Here is a 14,751-nt window from a genome sequence, read left to right on the forward strand (position 1 = left end):
GTGATGTTCCTTATCGAAACATTCGATTTACATTTAGAACATCTTTTTCTTACGACATGTTTCGGTTCTTAAATGAACCATCTTCAGGTGTATAAAAATTAAAATTATATAAACTTAAAACTTAATCGTAATTTCTTATATGCAACTTTTTTATATAGTTGTTTATCAGTTAATAGTGATGTTCACTTTCAGATTCCATTTTTATATATTTGAAGTTGTTTTACATATGGGCGTCCTGTTTAAGTAAAGTTTTTGTTGGTGAATGTTTTTGTTGATGTTCTTACATCGGCCTGTAATGCGAATAATTTAAAGAACAAATTAATATTAATGAATATGAATAAAGAAGATAGAAACAAAATAATATATTTGAAAGTAAAATTTGAAACATACCAAACGTTCTCAAAAAAAGCCTTACGCCGTTAACACACAGCAAACATTAAGAGTTAACGATGCTTCCGAAAAGCTGGCATAATTGCTATTACATTAAGATTTTAGAGTATAAATCAAATACATTTTGGGACTGATGATTCCATAAAAACAATTGTCTGGTTTTTGATATCCATTTGTCTACATCAATTATAGTTTTGTTTAATTTATAAGAAGCAAAGGAAATCACTTTGCTGTATGTACTTCTAGAATAAGCCCAATATCATAAATTAAAAAGGAAATACAGTAAAACCTCTCTAACTTGGACACTTGCGGTTCCACGATAATGTGTCCAACTTAAGGAGGTGTCCAGGATAGAGGGAAAGGGGAAAATATCCTTTCATATTGTGGTGTAATGACAATGTGGTAATTGTGAAGTATTATGGAGCCCTTCCCAAAAAGGAAATTATTGATAAGAAAAATCAAAGGGGTAAATTAAATTTTCATAACTTTTGTTTTCACTAAATTAAACTTACATGGATAAGCTCAAAGAAGGGCACCAATACCTTACGTTTACCGACAATGTATTCTATTTTACATAATCTAACTACTGTAGGCTTGCTTGAATTAAGAATTAATGACAATAGTATTAATAATCTTTTGAACCCCACTCTCATGGTTGCACATTACACCCCAGCCTCAATGAAATTTTAAATGTTCAGAATGTATTTTTTTAATTGTACTTACAGCATTAGCTCAACATATGATATCACTTAATTCTTGTAAAAAAGTCCGTCACAATACACTGCTTTTTTGCTTTTATCTTGGAATTTGCCATCCTCTTTCTAATTTTCGCCGCAACCCGAATAAAGTTTCAACCATTGCTGGTTGATTATGAGCGAAAGCATACCGTTCTAATTCTTCCATGCAATTGCAAAGCCCTCTGATGTGTAGGTGGTTCTTCGTACATAGATAACTCTTCTTCCTCTGAAGATTCTTTACACACATCGTCACTTGAAGTCATCACTTTATCTAGCACATTATCGATTGTTCCGGCAACATCGTCGTGAACCTCTAGAATGTTGTCGAACGTTGAAAGAGCTTGGACATCAGGAATTTGGTTGCGATACTCCTCAGGAAGACAGTTTATTTCTTCATGAAAACTGTCTTCTTCCATCGCTTCCGCTTCATCCTCAATGGAATCTGCCATAAATCCTGCATGTCGGAAACACTTTGCAATGGTTTGAGGAGAAACTTCTGCCCAGGCACCATGAATCCACCGAATGGCATCTAAGACTGTAACGCTTCTTGAAAATTCGGTCACGTCTTTGCACTTATCTGCAGCATTGATTAGTGAATGCATTAGTTGCTTCCTGTAGAGCAGTTTCACAGATTGAATAATGCCCTTATCTAGTGGCTGCACTTCGCTGGTCAGATTTGGCGGCAGAAATTGTATACTGACGTTTGAGAGATTTGAACTGACGTGGCTTGTAGCGTTGTCGACAAACAATAATATCTTCCGATTAGCCCGCTTCATTTTAAGGTTGACCTCGTTCAACCACTCAGAAAAAATTTTAGATGTCATCCAAGCCTTCTTGTTGTGACACCAAATTACGGGAAGGTCGTCCAATTTCACATTGTTCGTTTTGAAAGCTCTAGGACGTGCATCATTTCCAATAACTAATGGCTTTAATTTCTCTCCTCGCGAATTGCAACATAGCAAAACAGTAATCCGTTCCTTAGATTTCTTCCCTCCTTTACATGTCTCTCTCATTTCTATTAAGGATCGCGTTGGAAGTTGACGGTAGAATAATCCAGTTTCATCCGCGTTGAAAATGTCCTCTTCTGCGTATCCCAAAAAAGGCTTGGAAGTTTGCGTTTCCAATCTTCAGCAGCTTGAAGATCAGCAGAAGCTGATTCGCCAGAAAGGACGTGCAGACTTATGTTATTTCGTTTACGGAAACGATCCAACCAGCCATTGCTCGCCGAGAAATCTTCGGTGTGGAGTCTAGTTGCAATTTCTCTAGCCTTCTCCTGTAAAAGTGTGCCACTAATGGGAATGTTCTTTGCACGACAACACCGGAAAAACTCTAACACTTTGTCATTTAGTTCATCATGAGGTGTTTTTCGTAGTCTTTTTCTGTCTGCATTACAATTCTTTTCCCACGCATCGGTAATTGCGGCTCTGTTGCTGTTGATGTTGGAAACAGTAGATTTTGAGATGCCGTATTTCTCTGCCAGCTTCCTGCAACTTTCTCCTATCTTCAGAAGATCCAAAACTTCTTTCTTCTTTTCCAGAGTTAATTCCACCAATTTTCGTTTCCCCATCGCAAAAAGAAAAATCCAATTTCTGTTAACACTGTTGCAAGCTAACTCAGCTGCAAGCACAGTACTGACAAAGTTAGAACTGTACCAGCAATACTACTGTAGTCCAGTGAAGGGTTCAACAAAAGAATAAATATACACTTTCACTGCATTCCAATGATGGGTTCAAAGTCTCACACCCTCAATTATAAGCTAATCCTCAGGTAGAAGGCATTCATCAGTCAGAAATTTAAAATAACAAAATACTAACTGTAAATGTTTCCCATAAAAGCATTGAAGCTAAGTGCATGAACCTGTCCAACTTGCAACAAAAGGGGTGTTCAAGTTCCAGGATAGAGGGGTGTCCAAGATATAGAGTGTTGTGGACATGTAAAATTATAGGATATTCGCCGGTTCCAATTAAAAGTGTCCAATATAGAGGGGTGTCCAGGATATAGGGTGTCCAACTAGAGGGGTTTTACTGTATAAGTTTATAGTAGCATCGTGTTCGCGTGTCAGTCCGCCTATAAAAAACTTGGAACCAATTCACGGATTTTGATACAATCTGGTATGAAGATCACGCCACCATATTTGTGATTTTAAATCAATTAGTGCTACTTCAACGCCTGTAGTTGAGTAGTAGGATGTCTGAAATTCTGAGTAAGAACATGTAATTTAAAAACATTCTAGCTATGCGAATGTATATTTCATAGCAATAAATTCACTTATAGCATTCTGTTTGATAGTGAAAACTTATGAATCATTGAAGCAAATGATGTGAAATTTTATATAATAGACAAATTTAACGTAGTCACAATCTGTTACAGCGAAAAGTATGTAGGCGCAGAAATTCATTCCAAAACAATATTATAAATTTATAGACGCGTTAGCATCGCCGTGCAGTCTGAAGCGTTTCCAGGGAAATAGACGCCATAAATCCTTCCCAAAACCCTTTGTTTATTTCTGAAAACCTTAAACAATGGGAGAGTTAGAATATTAATATATTGAACCAGGACCGTGTAATTTATGTCTCTGGAAGCGTTTATCCCAGATTTCCCTAGAGTTACCCTCAATTCTGGGAATCATATTTCAGATCCGAACAGTCTGAAATGCGTTGAAGATAACAGTTGAATGGTTGAAGATTTCTGTCTTCTGGGTTGTTGCGCCGTCTGGTAGAAGTTTACCGACGTTTCAGAGGTCCTTGCTGCCTCCACCATCAGAGCCCTGATGATGGAGGCAGACATGAGAACCTCAAATCCTTCTTAGAAACGTGTAGGAATTAAATCGATGCGAGATTTGAACCCAATGCAATAACCACGATGCATTAACAGCCATGACACATTTGTTTGTGATTACGGATTCAGGAGACCGGTCCTTACGAAAATTGACTGTATATGTATTCTTTTGTGATCCATATAGCATAGGTACTTATCTAAAAATTCTTATTCTTGTTGAGACTGCAACAATTATAGTGTCTATATGAAGTATGCCTGTGTATAAAAATCAATTTCCACTGTAAATATATTATATTCTCATGCTATATGCCCACAAAAATTAAGATATTAACCACTTAATCAATATTTGACGTTTTTACGGCGGTAAAATTCTGAATTGTGATAGAATTTCTCTAAGGATGTGGAAGCGATATTTTTTTTTCAGAAAATGTATTAACCACCTACAAGAATAAATGACGTCACAGCCCATAAGGCCAAAATTCACTTTAACAAATGTTGTTGCGAAGTATAACGTGTTCATAGTTGAAAACGTGTTTCTGAATTATTCATGTATGCTTAAGAAATTGCAAAATTATGGATCTGAAAGAAGAATAAGTTGTAAATCGATTTATTATTCTTCCAATAAATCCATTAAATTTCTTGTAGAATTATTATTTAAAGTGAGTAAGCAAACACAAGCAGAACGATATTGGTACGAAGTTGCGGGGTTGAAACAGCTCGTCTCATAATTTTTCAAGAATGTAACTTACGTATTAATTTTCATCGCGATATAATACAAATGTTACTATCACTGACAGCAACATAATTTTCAGGTAGAACGCTGTACGTGTGACTAATACATTTAGGTACTATGAAGTATGAATGACTGTTACGTGGTACTTAATATTTTTTGATGCAGTAAACATTCCAAGGATGGAGCGAAATATCTTTGGTAAAGTAATTACTCTGTTAAGTTTACGTATTATTACTGCGTCCCTACCTACAGAGATAAAGATTTTTAATGTTATAAAGCTATGTTTTTGTCTCCGTTTAGGTTCGTAAGTTATCTGAGAATCATATGTGTTATAGAATTTCGCTAATTTTATATGGTAAAGATAACATTCACATAACGGCACACACATTTTATGTCGAGTCCCTTAATTAGTCTCACTATAAAAAGATTAATTCAGTTAGGTTGAATATATATTATTGTTTTATCTAGAGCCAGCTGCTTTTGAAGGTTTTAAGGTACATCTTTTTTATTAGTGTTCTGTCTGAGTCCATATGAACAGGATCCTTCCATCCTTTTCTCGGACTGGGACCTGTTCATATACGTTCTTGGCAGATGATCCAGAAGTGGTTTGCCATTACCTTCTTCTGTGTGTGAATGGGATGCCACGGAGAAACCGGGGAAGCCCCCGGAGGAAAACTCCGTGTTGCCTAGACCACGGCCTTGCCCAACACAAGTTATAAATCTGAGCATCACCGGGAATCGAACCCGAGACCCCAGGATTACAAGGCCAGCGTTCTAACCGCTAGACCACACATAATACACGATGGCTGGCTGACAATCATTTACTGTTAAGCAATTTTGAGCCTTATGGAATAAAATTTCTGAAAGGTATGTTGTAACCATTGCCATGGTAAAGCTGTTAAGGTATCCTAATCCCATAGAATATTATTAATATTAATGACTGTGTGTGTTTACTAATTTAGGTTTTCCCGACATTTTTAGAGGGAATAATTTACCAGTGAATTAAGATTCAGTTAGTGTAAAATTTCTTTCTGCATTCTTACACGCATGTCTGGTTAACGCTGATTATGATATTAGTTTGTTTTGAGAGCTCTAAAAAATTATTTAGTTATCAAAGATATAATTTGAATCGCGTTTCCCAGATCTCAATTAATTGAACATAACAAAGAAACAGTAATGTCAAAATAATTTGTCAAATTATTCTTAAAAATCATGATAAAGTAAATTATGTAATGAATAAATTATAAGGTACAGTTTTCAGGAGATATTACACAATTCATTACGGCCCATGTGTGTCCTTTTTGCCGAAATTTGGACCAGGATCTAATAAACACGCCTGCCCCGGGCCTAAAACCAGCGGCGGGGCTTGCATTTTGTCTGGGGGATCAATAAGCCCCGAACCTTTGTCGTCAACAGAGACATCTGCTGGGAACTCAAAGAAACCTGCCACTTTCACTTTCTATACAAGAAAACGACTTTCGAATGTTGGATACGAACTCCCAAAATTGCAGTATCCAGCAAATTGAGAGATCCGTACAGTAACTAAGTAAATTATTTGCAACTGTGTTAAGCTGTCTCATTTGTATTGGACATGGTCGGCTTGAACCTCGGCTAGGAAACTGGCTGGCTATCCTGAATTACATGTGTCATGATTTTCCGTAGCTGTGCCAAGCAGATGTCGAGATAATATCAATAAAATCTTCTCGGGCAATCAGTCTCATTAACTGGTTACCGTAGTAAACCGACGGAACAAACTCTGTCCCAATCTTCAAGGTTCTGATGTGACTGGATCCTCGGAAGTCGCCAGAGTTTATTCCCGAAACGTCGGTTTACTACGGTAACCAGTTAATACGGCTGATTGCCCGAGATGATTTTATTGATTGTACTCGCCACGAAAGTCTCAAATCCTATATCGAGGTAACATATTTAAGACACACAAAAAACAGATTTACAGAACGTTTGGTACGATGTGAAGCCTGGGATTAGAGAGACGATCGATAAGTCATAGAGCATTGGATTCTATAAAAAAAATTGTAAAATTTAATCCTCAGCTAAATTCAAAATAATTATTTTTATTTATTCTATTTACTTTCAGAAAGTTACTTTCTTCTGTTATAGGCATTTTCATATTAAACGCAAACAAACACGAACACACACACACACACAGATATATATATATATATATATATATATATATACACTGTACTATACACTATAAACGTGACACTGTGAACAATTTTTTCTTTTAAAACTGTTCGATCGACACAGAGAAAGGATGCACTAAGGATAACTAACATAACCTTAGTACAGCGATGTACTAGCAGGTACGGGTGTTGGATGTGAAGCTACGGGTTTCCACATCACACACCACCAAACAGGTGAATGAACCTATAGCCTATGATTAAGGGAGTACTAATATGGATCTCCTGACCTCATTTCGCTTCAGTACACACCTCGTTTGTCTATACCCCTATCCTCCGCCACAAAATACAGGTCTCTCCTCGTTCAAATGATGTTAGAACACAAGACGTTCATACGTTCTTCTAACAAATATTATAAAAATAACAAAAAAATAAAATAAAAAGCTCGTGTGTGCGTGTGTGTGTCTGTCTACTTGTCTTTCAGTCACTCCAGACACAAAATTTATCTAAGAAACTATTTGATGGATTTTGGAAAAAAAAAAGTATTGTACTTGGGAAAAAAAAGAAAAAAGAAAAAAAAAAGACTGAAGCCGATTTTGATACATATAAATTTTAACTCCTATCCCCTCAACTTTTCATGACGCCCAATCGAACTTAATCGACTGTTTTAAAAACGACTCATCACGAAAATAATTTGCGCGGCGACTGAGAAGATGGCTGTCTTTATGGTAATTACAACATGTAGTCTGGTAGAAGTTTACAGAAATTTCAGAGGCGCTTTCTCTGTACATCTTCAGGGCGATAGCACGCAAGCAGCTCCACTTCCGTTTTACCGAACGTCGCGGTCGAATGGTAAAGGTACAATTGGCTGCACGCGACAAGCGACCGAGGCAGGCGACAGAGTTACGAGACCGAGACTGGTCGCTTCCTGTCTGCTCTCTGTACAATCGTATGAAGTACAATTACGAGCGCGAGACAAAGACAGGCGACAGAGACAAGCGACCGAGGCAGGCGACAGAGTTATGAGACCGAGACTGGTCGCTTCCTGTCTGCTCTCTGTACAATCGTATGAAGTACAATTACGAGCGCGAGACAGAGACAAAGCACAGGAGACCGCTCTCGGACCAGTAGTGTCTCGCGACGGGCTCAGGCAGCACGTGTGTTGTTGAGTAAAATAAAGGCAGAAATTACATTTACTGGTGACCAAGATGAGCAATTGGTAGAATTAGTAGCAGAAAATGATAAATGATTCTTTATTAACAGACAGAAAGATCCTTCTTCACGTCTGGCTTTGAATATTGAACTCGTAGGTTTTCTTTGTTTCTTTCGCAACAAATAACACAGCAACACATCATCTTCTTCTTATTCTTCGAGTAACCTTTTTAGAAGCATTTGTGTACTCATTTTTCACAGAATATGTGCACGTATGTCTCAACAAAACAAAGAAAACAAACACTTTGCCGCATGTCTCGGTCGTCACCTCAAAAGTGTGTGGCGACAAGCTGCGATGTGTCCGTCTCCCGTCTCTGTCGCCTGCCTCGGTCGCTTGTCTCTGTCGCGTGCAGCCAAATTGTACCTTTACACTCCTAGTTCTCGACACGGAGGCCCCAGGTCCAAATCTTGGCTAGCAGACAGCCTATTTTTACTACGTTTTATCGTGAACGTCCTCAGTCCCTCCAGGTCAATACCATTGATATTTTACTGCAATACTTAATTTTCTAGTTGATACTTTATTATATTATACAGTAATTTTACGGTATTTTGTTTAATTACTTTCACTTCCCACGGCCGCGTGTCCGCATCCCCATTAATCCTATATAATATTAAGTTCTTTCAACGCGGATTCACCAAAAGAGCCACGTTTGAGGACCGCATCGTCCGAGAGTTTATCGCAATTATCTAAACTCAATGTTTGTAAACAATTGGAACATACATTCAGCCCAAAAAGTAAGGAATTACATTTCACACACTAGTTTTTAAATCCCCTACAATTTATCGGCCGGCATTTACTGCTATTACATAAATCTGTGTTAGGAAGTTAACAGATAGTATCTATGAATTATGTATCGGCTATTATGAAGTACAATTTACGATTCACTGAGCGGCCGATCGCGTTACAAACAATTTCACATGAATCACGTGCCCGTGTAGCGGACGTGACGTCATTATCAATTCCAAAACATGCCTAATCCAATATGACACTGAAATAATTGGTTTTCGTTATTTAACGAAACTACTTCATTTCCGTGTGGATATTGCTGTTTCACTTGCAATTAATGCACCCTCTCCAGCTTTTCGACCCGCCACTCTGAATGCTTCACTTGTCATCGGCTTCGTAACTTGATTTCATTTGATTTAGTAAATAAATGTAATTAGTGTCACTCTATCGAAGATGTGAGAACAGAAAGTAATGAGAACAATAGTTTGAGAGGATGTAACTGAAAATTAGAGAAAAAAAATTATGTAATGGATCTCAGCTGATTGTGTCTTACAAGGTAAAGATATGGTCTGTCTGAGCGGAGAATTGACTCGGCCTTTAAACAGTATTATTCACCTGAGCAGGCGCAGGCGGTATAGTAACATTAGTTAACTTTCAGTTCTCTATTATCTTTCTCGTTTCCTGCTTTTCGTTTTATCTTAGAATTTCATACTTTATAGATAACTTAGTGTTTAGTGGGAACATTTAAAGTGAGCGGTAACTTTTTCAGGACAGCATTCAGCACGACGTCACGGCTTTAAGGTCGAGTCAATTCTCCGCTCAGACAGTGTCATGTCTGAGATTCAAGGTCAAGCTAAGATATTTCACCTTTTTCGAGCACGACTGATGCATATCCCTTATCGCGAATAATAATAAAGAAGATGTTTAATTAATGTTTTCTTCTGACATTGTGTACATGTTCTATCCAAATATCTTTTAAGATTTAATTTCTTTAATTTCATTTCCAATCCTATTTAACCGAGAAAATCTTTGAACCTCTTAAGAACCTCATCTTACCGGCTTTCGTAGTCGTTAAACCCCAAATGTACTAACACGCAACAAAGTACGTACTTCTAAAATACTACTAACTTTAACTGTGTCTTTCTTCTTAAATTTTATTTGACGGTATTTCTAATATTGATTGATATTTATAAATTGTAATATTTGAATTACCATATGCAACCGACGCATCACATCCTAAGTAGTTAAAGTAGTAGTGAAACGAGTTCTAAAACTGTATCATATAGTAAAATAATTGTTCGTGTTGGCTATTTTACCCTGAAAATCCTAACCTCGCTATTCTTAATTTTAAAATTATAATCTTTACTATGAAATACAATTCATTAATATACGATCATCTGATTATACCAATATAATAACTATTCACAATATATTCATTTATTCTTATTCAAACATTAATTTTTATCTTCAGTTTGCTCAGAATGTCGTCCATACTTTTTGCTGTTTTACAAAGGCCTGACAAAGCATTGCATCTTTGTCTTATAGCCGGGTCCGTAATAATTTCGCTATAGTGTTTCCTTTCCAAGATAATTAAAGCTCCTTTAAACATCTTGCATTCCTTTAATCAAATGCTTCTTGAATTCCCTTCTTATGATGTATTTCATAAAGCAGTTATATCTACTTCATTAAAAGCCTTTTCTACATGTATTAACACTACGTAGAGTTCCAAGTTATATTCGATTCTTTCATCCATTAATTTATTTAACATAAATACATAAGAATTACCATTTGTAATCCTTTTCTGTTACTTCAACAACAACTTCAAAATCTTCCTCATTGTCCCATACACTATTTTAGTGTAGAATTTATAATCATTATTTTAAATCAAATCTAAAACTTCTTGACGATGGTGAAGAGTCAATTGAATAAAAATTTCCTTGGATATTATCCATCGTCTAGTAAATATAAAACGTAAAACGACGTTTCGGAGATGGGACTCTATCTCCGTCTTCAGGTTCCTGCACAGTTGGGCCCACTAGATAGAGCTAATCTCCGGAGATAGGGATTAGCTCTATCTAGTGGGCCCAACTGTGCAGGAACCTGAAGACGGAGATAGAGTCCCATCTCCGAAACGTCGTTTTACGTTTTATATTTACTAGACGATGGATAATATCCAAGGAAATTTTTATTCAATTCATTATTTTAAATGTTATTCTTCTGTATGTGGGACATTCTGATCCACACCCTATTTACAAATAAATGTTATATCAACAATTATCCATTTATTACTAATTACAAGCTCCAAATATATTCACCAGGTGGATTTACTAATACGATACCTGTATCAAGTAATAATGACAAAGGATTTGAATTTAAACAGGTAAAATGTGAACAAAAAACTTCTTACGATTAAGCACAAAGCCACAGAGATCAATACCGGTAGTTTAAGTAGGATTCTACGTACAAGCATCGACCTCGACAGCAGGAGGTATCTCGTTGGCCTGATGTTTGTTTACTGCACTATAAATCTATATTTCTACCCAGTCAAGAATAAAGTAAAGTACATTAGTTTGGAAATCGCGTGCGTGTGTAATTACTATTTCTGACTGGGTAAAAAGACATTTATATTGCTGTAAATGCACATCGGGCCAAGGAGACCTCCTACTGTCGAGGTTAGAGAATAGTAATTATATACAGAATATGGAAATACCATGATTAAAACGTATTGAAACTCATTTAAGGTTTTGCTGGTGACCAATACATTCTGAACAATATATCGACGCAACACCATTGACAACATACAACCGCAGTCATCTCGAGGGCCTTCGAGTTCATTAACTGCTGATACAAATCGATTCTTCCACCGATACGAAACTCCCTCCACCACTGATGAACTGGAAATCAACTGAATTTGATAGTGAATAGTTTACTTGAAGCCAGGCGAGCCAATGGACAAAATTAGTGATTGAACTTCACTCTGGTTTTAACAGTGATGAGAAATTCTTTTTGTGTGTGTGTGTGTGTGCGGTACGTTTTTAAGATAGTTAGTAGTTCAGTATATAGCGTCGAATGGTAAGATGGCTAATGGCTAACGAAACAGAGTGAGTGCGAAAGGAAGCGATAGTAGCCTAATTCAGAAATTTTACAGAAAGGACTTTGGAAAACTAAGAAAATTTCAGACAGCATAGCAAATCATACACGAACGTTATTGTTTCATAAACCAGGAAAGACGGAAAACACATCCGGGCACGAATGCGTCGCCATACTATTGATTAAATCCTCACAAAATCTGAGCCGTTCGTACCCTTGACACGTTCTCATGCTGGTGGTATAATACCACTCTTCTTGTTTTGTTCTTTATAGATCGCTACCTTCTTTCTGTAACGTAAGAGAAACTCGTTTGTGGGATTTGAGGTTTTCACGGCGACGAGTGTGAAGATGGCTGCCTTCTGGGATATTGCGCCGTGTAGTCTGGTAGAAATTTACCGACGTTTCACACGTCCTTGCTGTCTCCATCATCCCTGATGATGGGCGCAGCAAGGACCTCTGGTATTATAGTTTCAAATAAAAACTTATGGGACAAAAATTCTTTATAGTTTAAACTTCGTTTTAACACAAGCAAATATCCTCCTGTTCGCTACCCTTACCTGTCAATGAGATATGTAATAGGCTTAATGTTAACATAAATATTTTTAATCGATTAATCGATAATTACCATTTCTGCTACCTTCAACATTATTATGCCCTATATTTACATTATGTACGTGTAAGGTCTTGTAGCTGTTAAGTTAGAAGGTCAATATATAGAAATAAATTATCATAATAAACGTTTATTGATTATTAATTATTTTGAGACAGTTTGTCAACTAATGAGGCTGCATGTCCTTGCTTTATATGGTGTCGAGTGACATGGCAATATCACAAATCGTAAACAGATAAAGGCTTAGAAGTGCGTGTCCTATCTGAACGTACTGTCTCGGGCATTCGCATGGAGGAATTGAGAAAAGTTACTGCAGGCAGCAGGCACCAAGTGAAGGTCACGTTTTCTGGTTTCTCTTCCGGACTGTTCTTAAAAAATAAGTGCAAGTCAACGACTACTATTTGTTCCAATGCCAATTTGCATGTCTTTGTTTCAGCGTGCCTAGATGTACATTTCTGCTGACGTTACATCAGATGGCCTTGTTTCTAAAAACAGAACCTTTCTGAGTTTCTTTGTGTGAAAATCATAGAGAAATATATAGTGCACTTTTGAGAGACATCTGGCAGCATTCGTCTTGCACTGTCTTCAGAATGGACGCTTCATTAACCTGACAAATGTTACCACTTTACATTTTCTTTACTTTGAGTTGAAGCTCAAAGCAACAATAGCAAATAATTTCATCCTATTCTTCAAATCTTGAGGTGCAGAAACATAATTAACCGAATAAAGTGGAGCATGTATCCATCCAATCCATTCATGTATCTGCCTGTTCTGTAATAAACTTAATGAAGTTCCATGCGGCAGCCATGTTTCATTACGTGTTACAAAAATAAATCACGTCTACCGAAACAAAATTGTATCCATTTCAGGCACTAGGCTTATACAATAATACAATATGACACTAGTGTTACACCTCAGAAGTTTGTGTATATCGCCATGCTGCTGTTACCTGTGTAAGAAACCAAAATTGTGTGTGCGGGGCATCCAGTGGCATAATTCATATACCAAATTTTATCAAAATCCGCCTAGAGTTTCTCAAAATAAAGGAAAAGCTGATATGCATATCGTTCAAAAAGTACATAAGAACAAACCAAAATTTTTAAAAAGTATATTAGACCATAGTATTTACATACGGCATGGAAAGACATTTCTGTACTAAATGTTAGTAAGAGTTGTATGTAAGATTTGAGGTTTTCACAGAGGTAAGTATGAAGACTTCTGTCTTCCGGGTTGTTGCGCTGTGTAGTCTGGTAGATGTTTAACAACGTTTCAGAGGTCATACTGCCTCCATCATCAGGGCGATGAGTATGAAGATTCCTGTCTTCTGGGTTGTTGCGCCGTGTAGTCTGGTCGATGTTAACCAATGTTTTAGAGATCATAGTGCCTCCATCATCAGGGCGATGAAGATTTCTGTCTTCTGGGTTGTTGCGCCGTGTAGTCTGGTCGATGTTTACCAACGTTTCACGGGTCCTACTGCTTCCGTCATCAGGGCGATGAGTATGAAGATTTCTGTCTTCTGGGTTGTTGCGCCGTGTAGTCTGGTCGATGTTTACCAACGTTTCAGAGGTCATACTGCCTCCGTCATCAGGGCGATGAGTATGAAGATTTCTGTCTTCTGGGTTGTTGCGCCGTGTAGTCTGGTAGATGATTATTAACGTTTCAGAGGTCATACTGCCTCCATCATCAGGACGATGAGTATGAAGATTTCTGTCTTCTGGGTTGTTGCGCCGTGTAGTCTGGTAGATGTTTACCAACATTTCAGAGGTCATACTTCCTCCGTCATCAGGGCGATGAATTCATCTCTTTTTCTTATTTGAGTTAATAAAATATATCTCTTTGTCTTTTTCAAGTATTTGAACATATTAAATTGTTATAACATTAGTTCTAAAATAATACTGCAATGTAGCGACAAAACAAGGACAAATTTTGGCTAAATATTCTTTGATATTGTTCTTTCAACAAACGCGCCATGCAGCAGATCCATGCGCGTTAGAACTGTGAAAAAGCCGTTTCCCATAGTGGAAAGATGCACTTACATTTCTTTCTGCGCACCAGTTGATAAAATTTCTGGGTATTTACCAAGAAACAAAAGAAATATTCTCTCCCCCCCCCCCCCCAACCTTAGCGCGGTTGTTGTACTGTGACCTTTTCCAATTCTGCCAGATAACTGAAATGAAAGGGACTAAAACAGTTTCGTTTGTGCCCGAGTGAGATACGGGCGGCACGGAGAGAAAGCGCTTATTGGAATGAATTAATGCCTCCCCCGATACAAAATATCATCTCCACGTGTCACCAAATGGAAGTATCCGGCCCTAGAATGAAACAAACTCTAG

General features: G+C 37.3%; 1 protein-coding gene across 1 annotated transcript in view; it reads right to left on the reverse strand.

Moving 5' to 3' along the window:
- Positions 1 to 239: 239 nt before the first annotated feature.
- The window catches only part of LOC110839567 (uncharacterized), a 72,789-nt gene continuing 58,277 nt past the window's right edge, over positions 240 to 14,751 (reverse strand). The window contains exon 3 of the transcript XR_015532510.1: positions 240 to 290. The gene's annotated coding sequence lies outside the window, so the exon portion shown is untranslated. The remainder of the gene's footprint in view (positions 291 to 14,751) is intronic.

The sequence above is a fragment of the Zootermopsis nevadensis genome, unplaced genomic scaffold (genome assembly GCF_977971745.1).
Source record: "Zootermopsis nevadensis isolate Lab colony 2312 unplaced genomic scaffold, Znev_1.0 Znev_ptg000003l, whole genome shotgun sequence".
NCBI lineage: Eukaryota > Metazoa > Arthropoda > Insecta > Blattodea > Termopsidae > Zootermopsis > Zootermopsis nevadensis.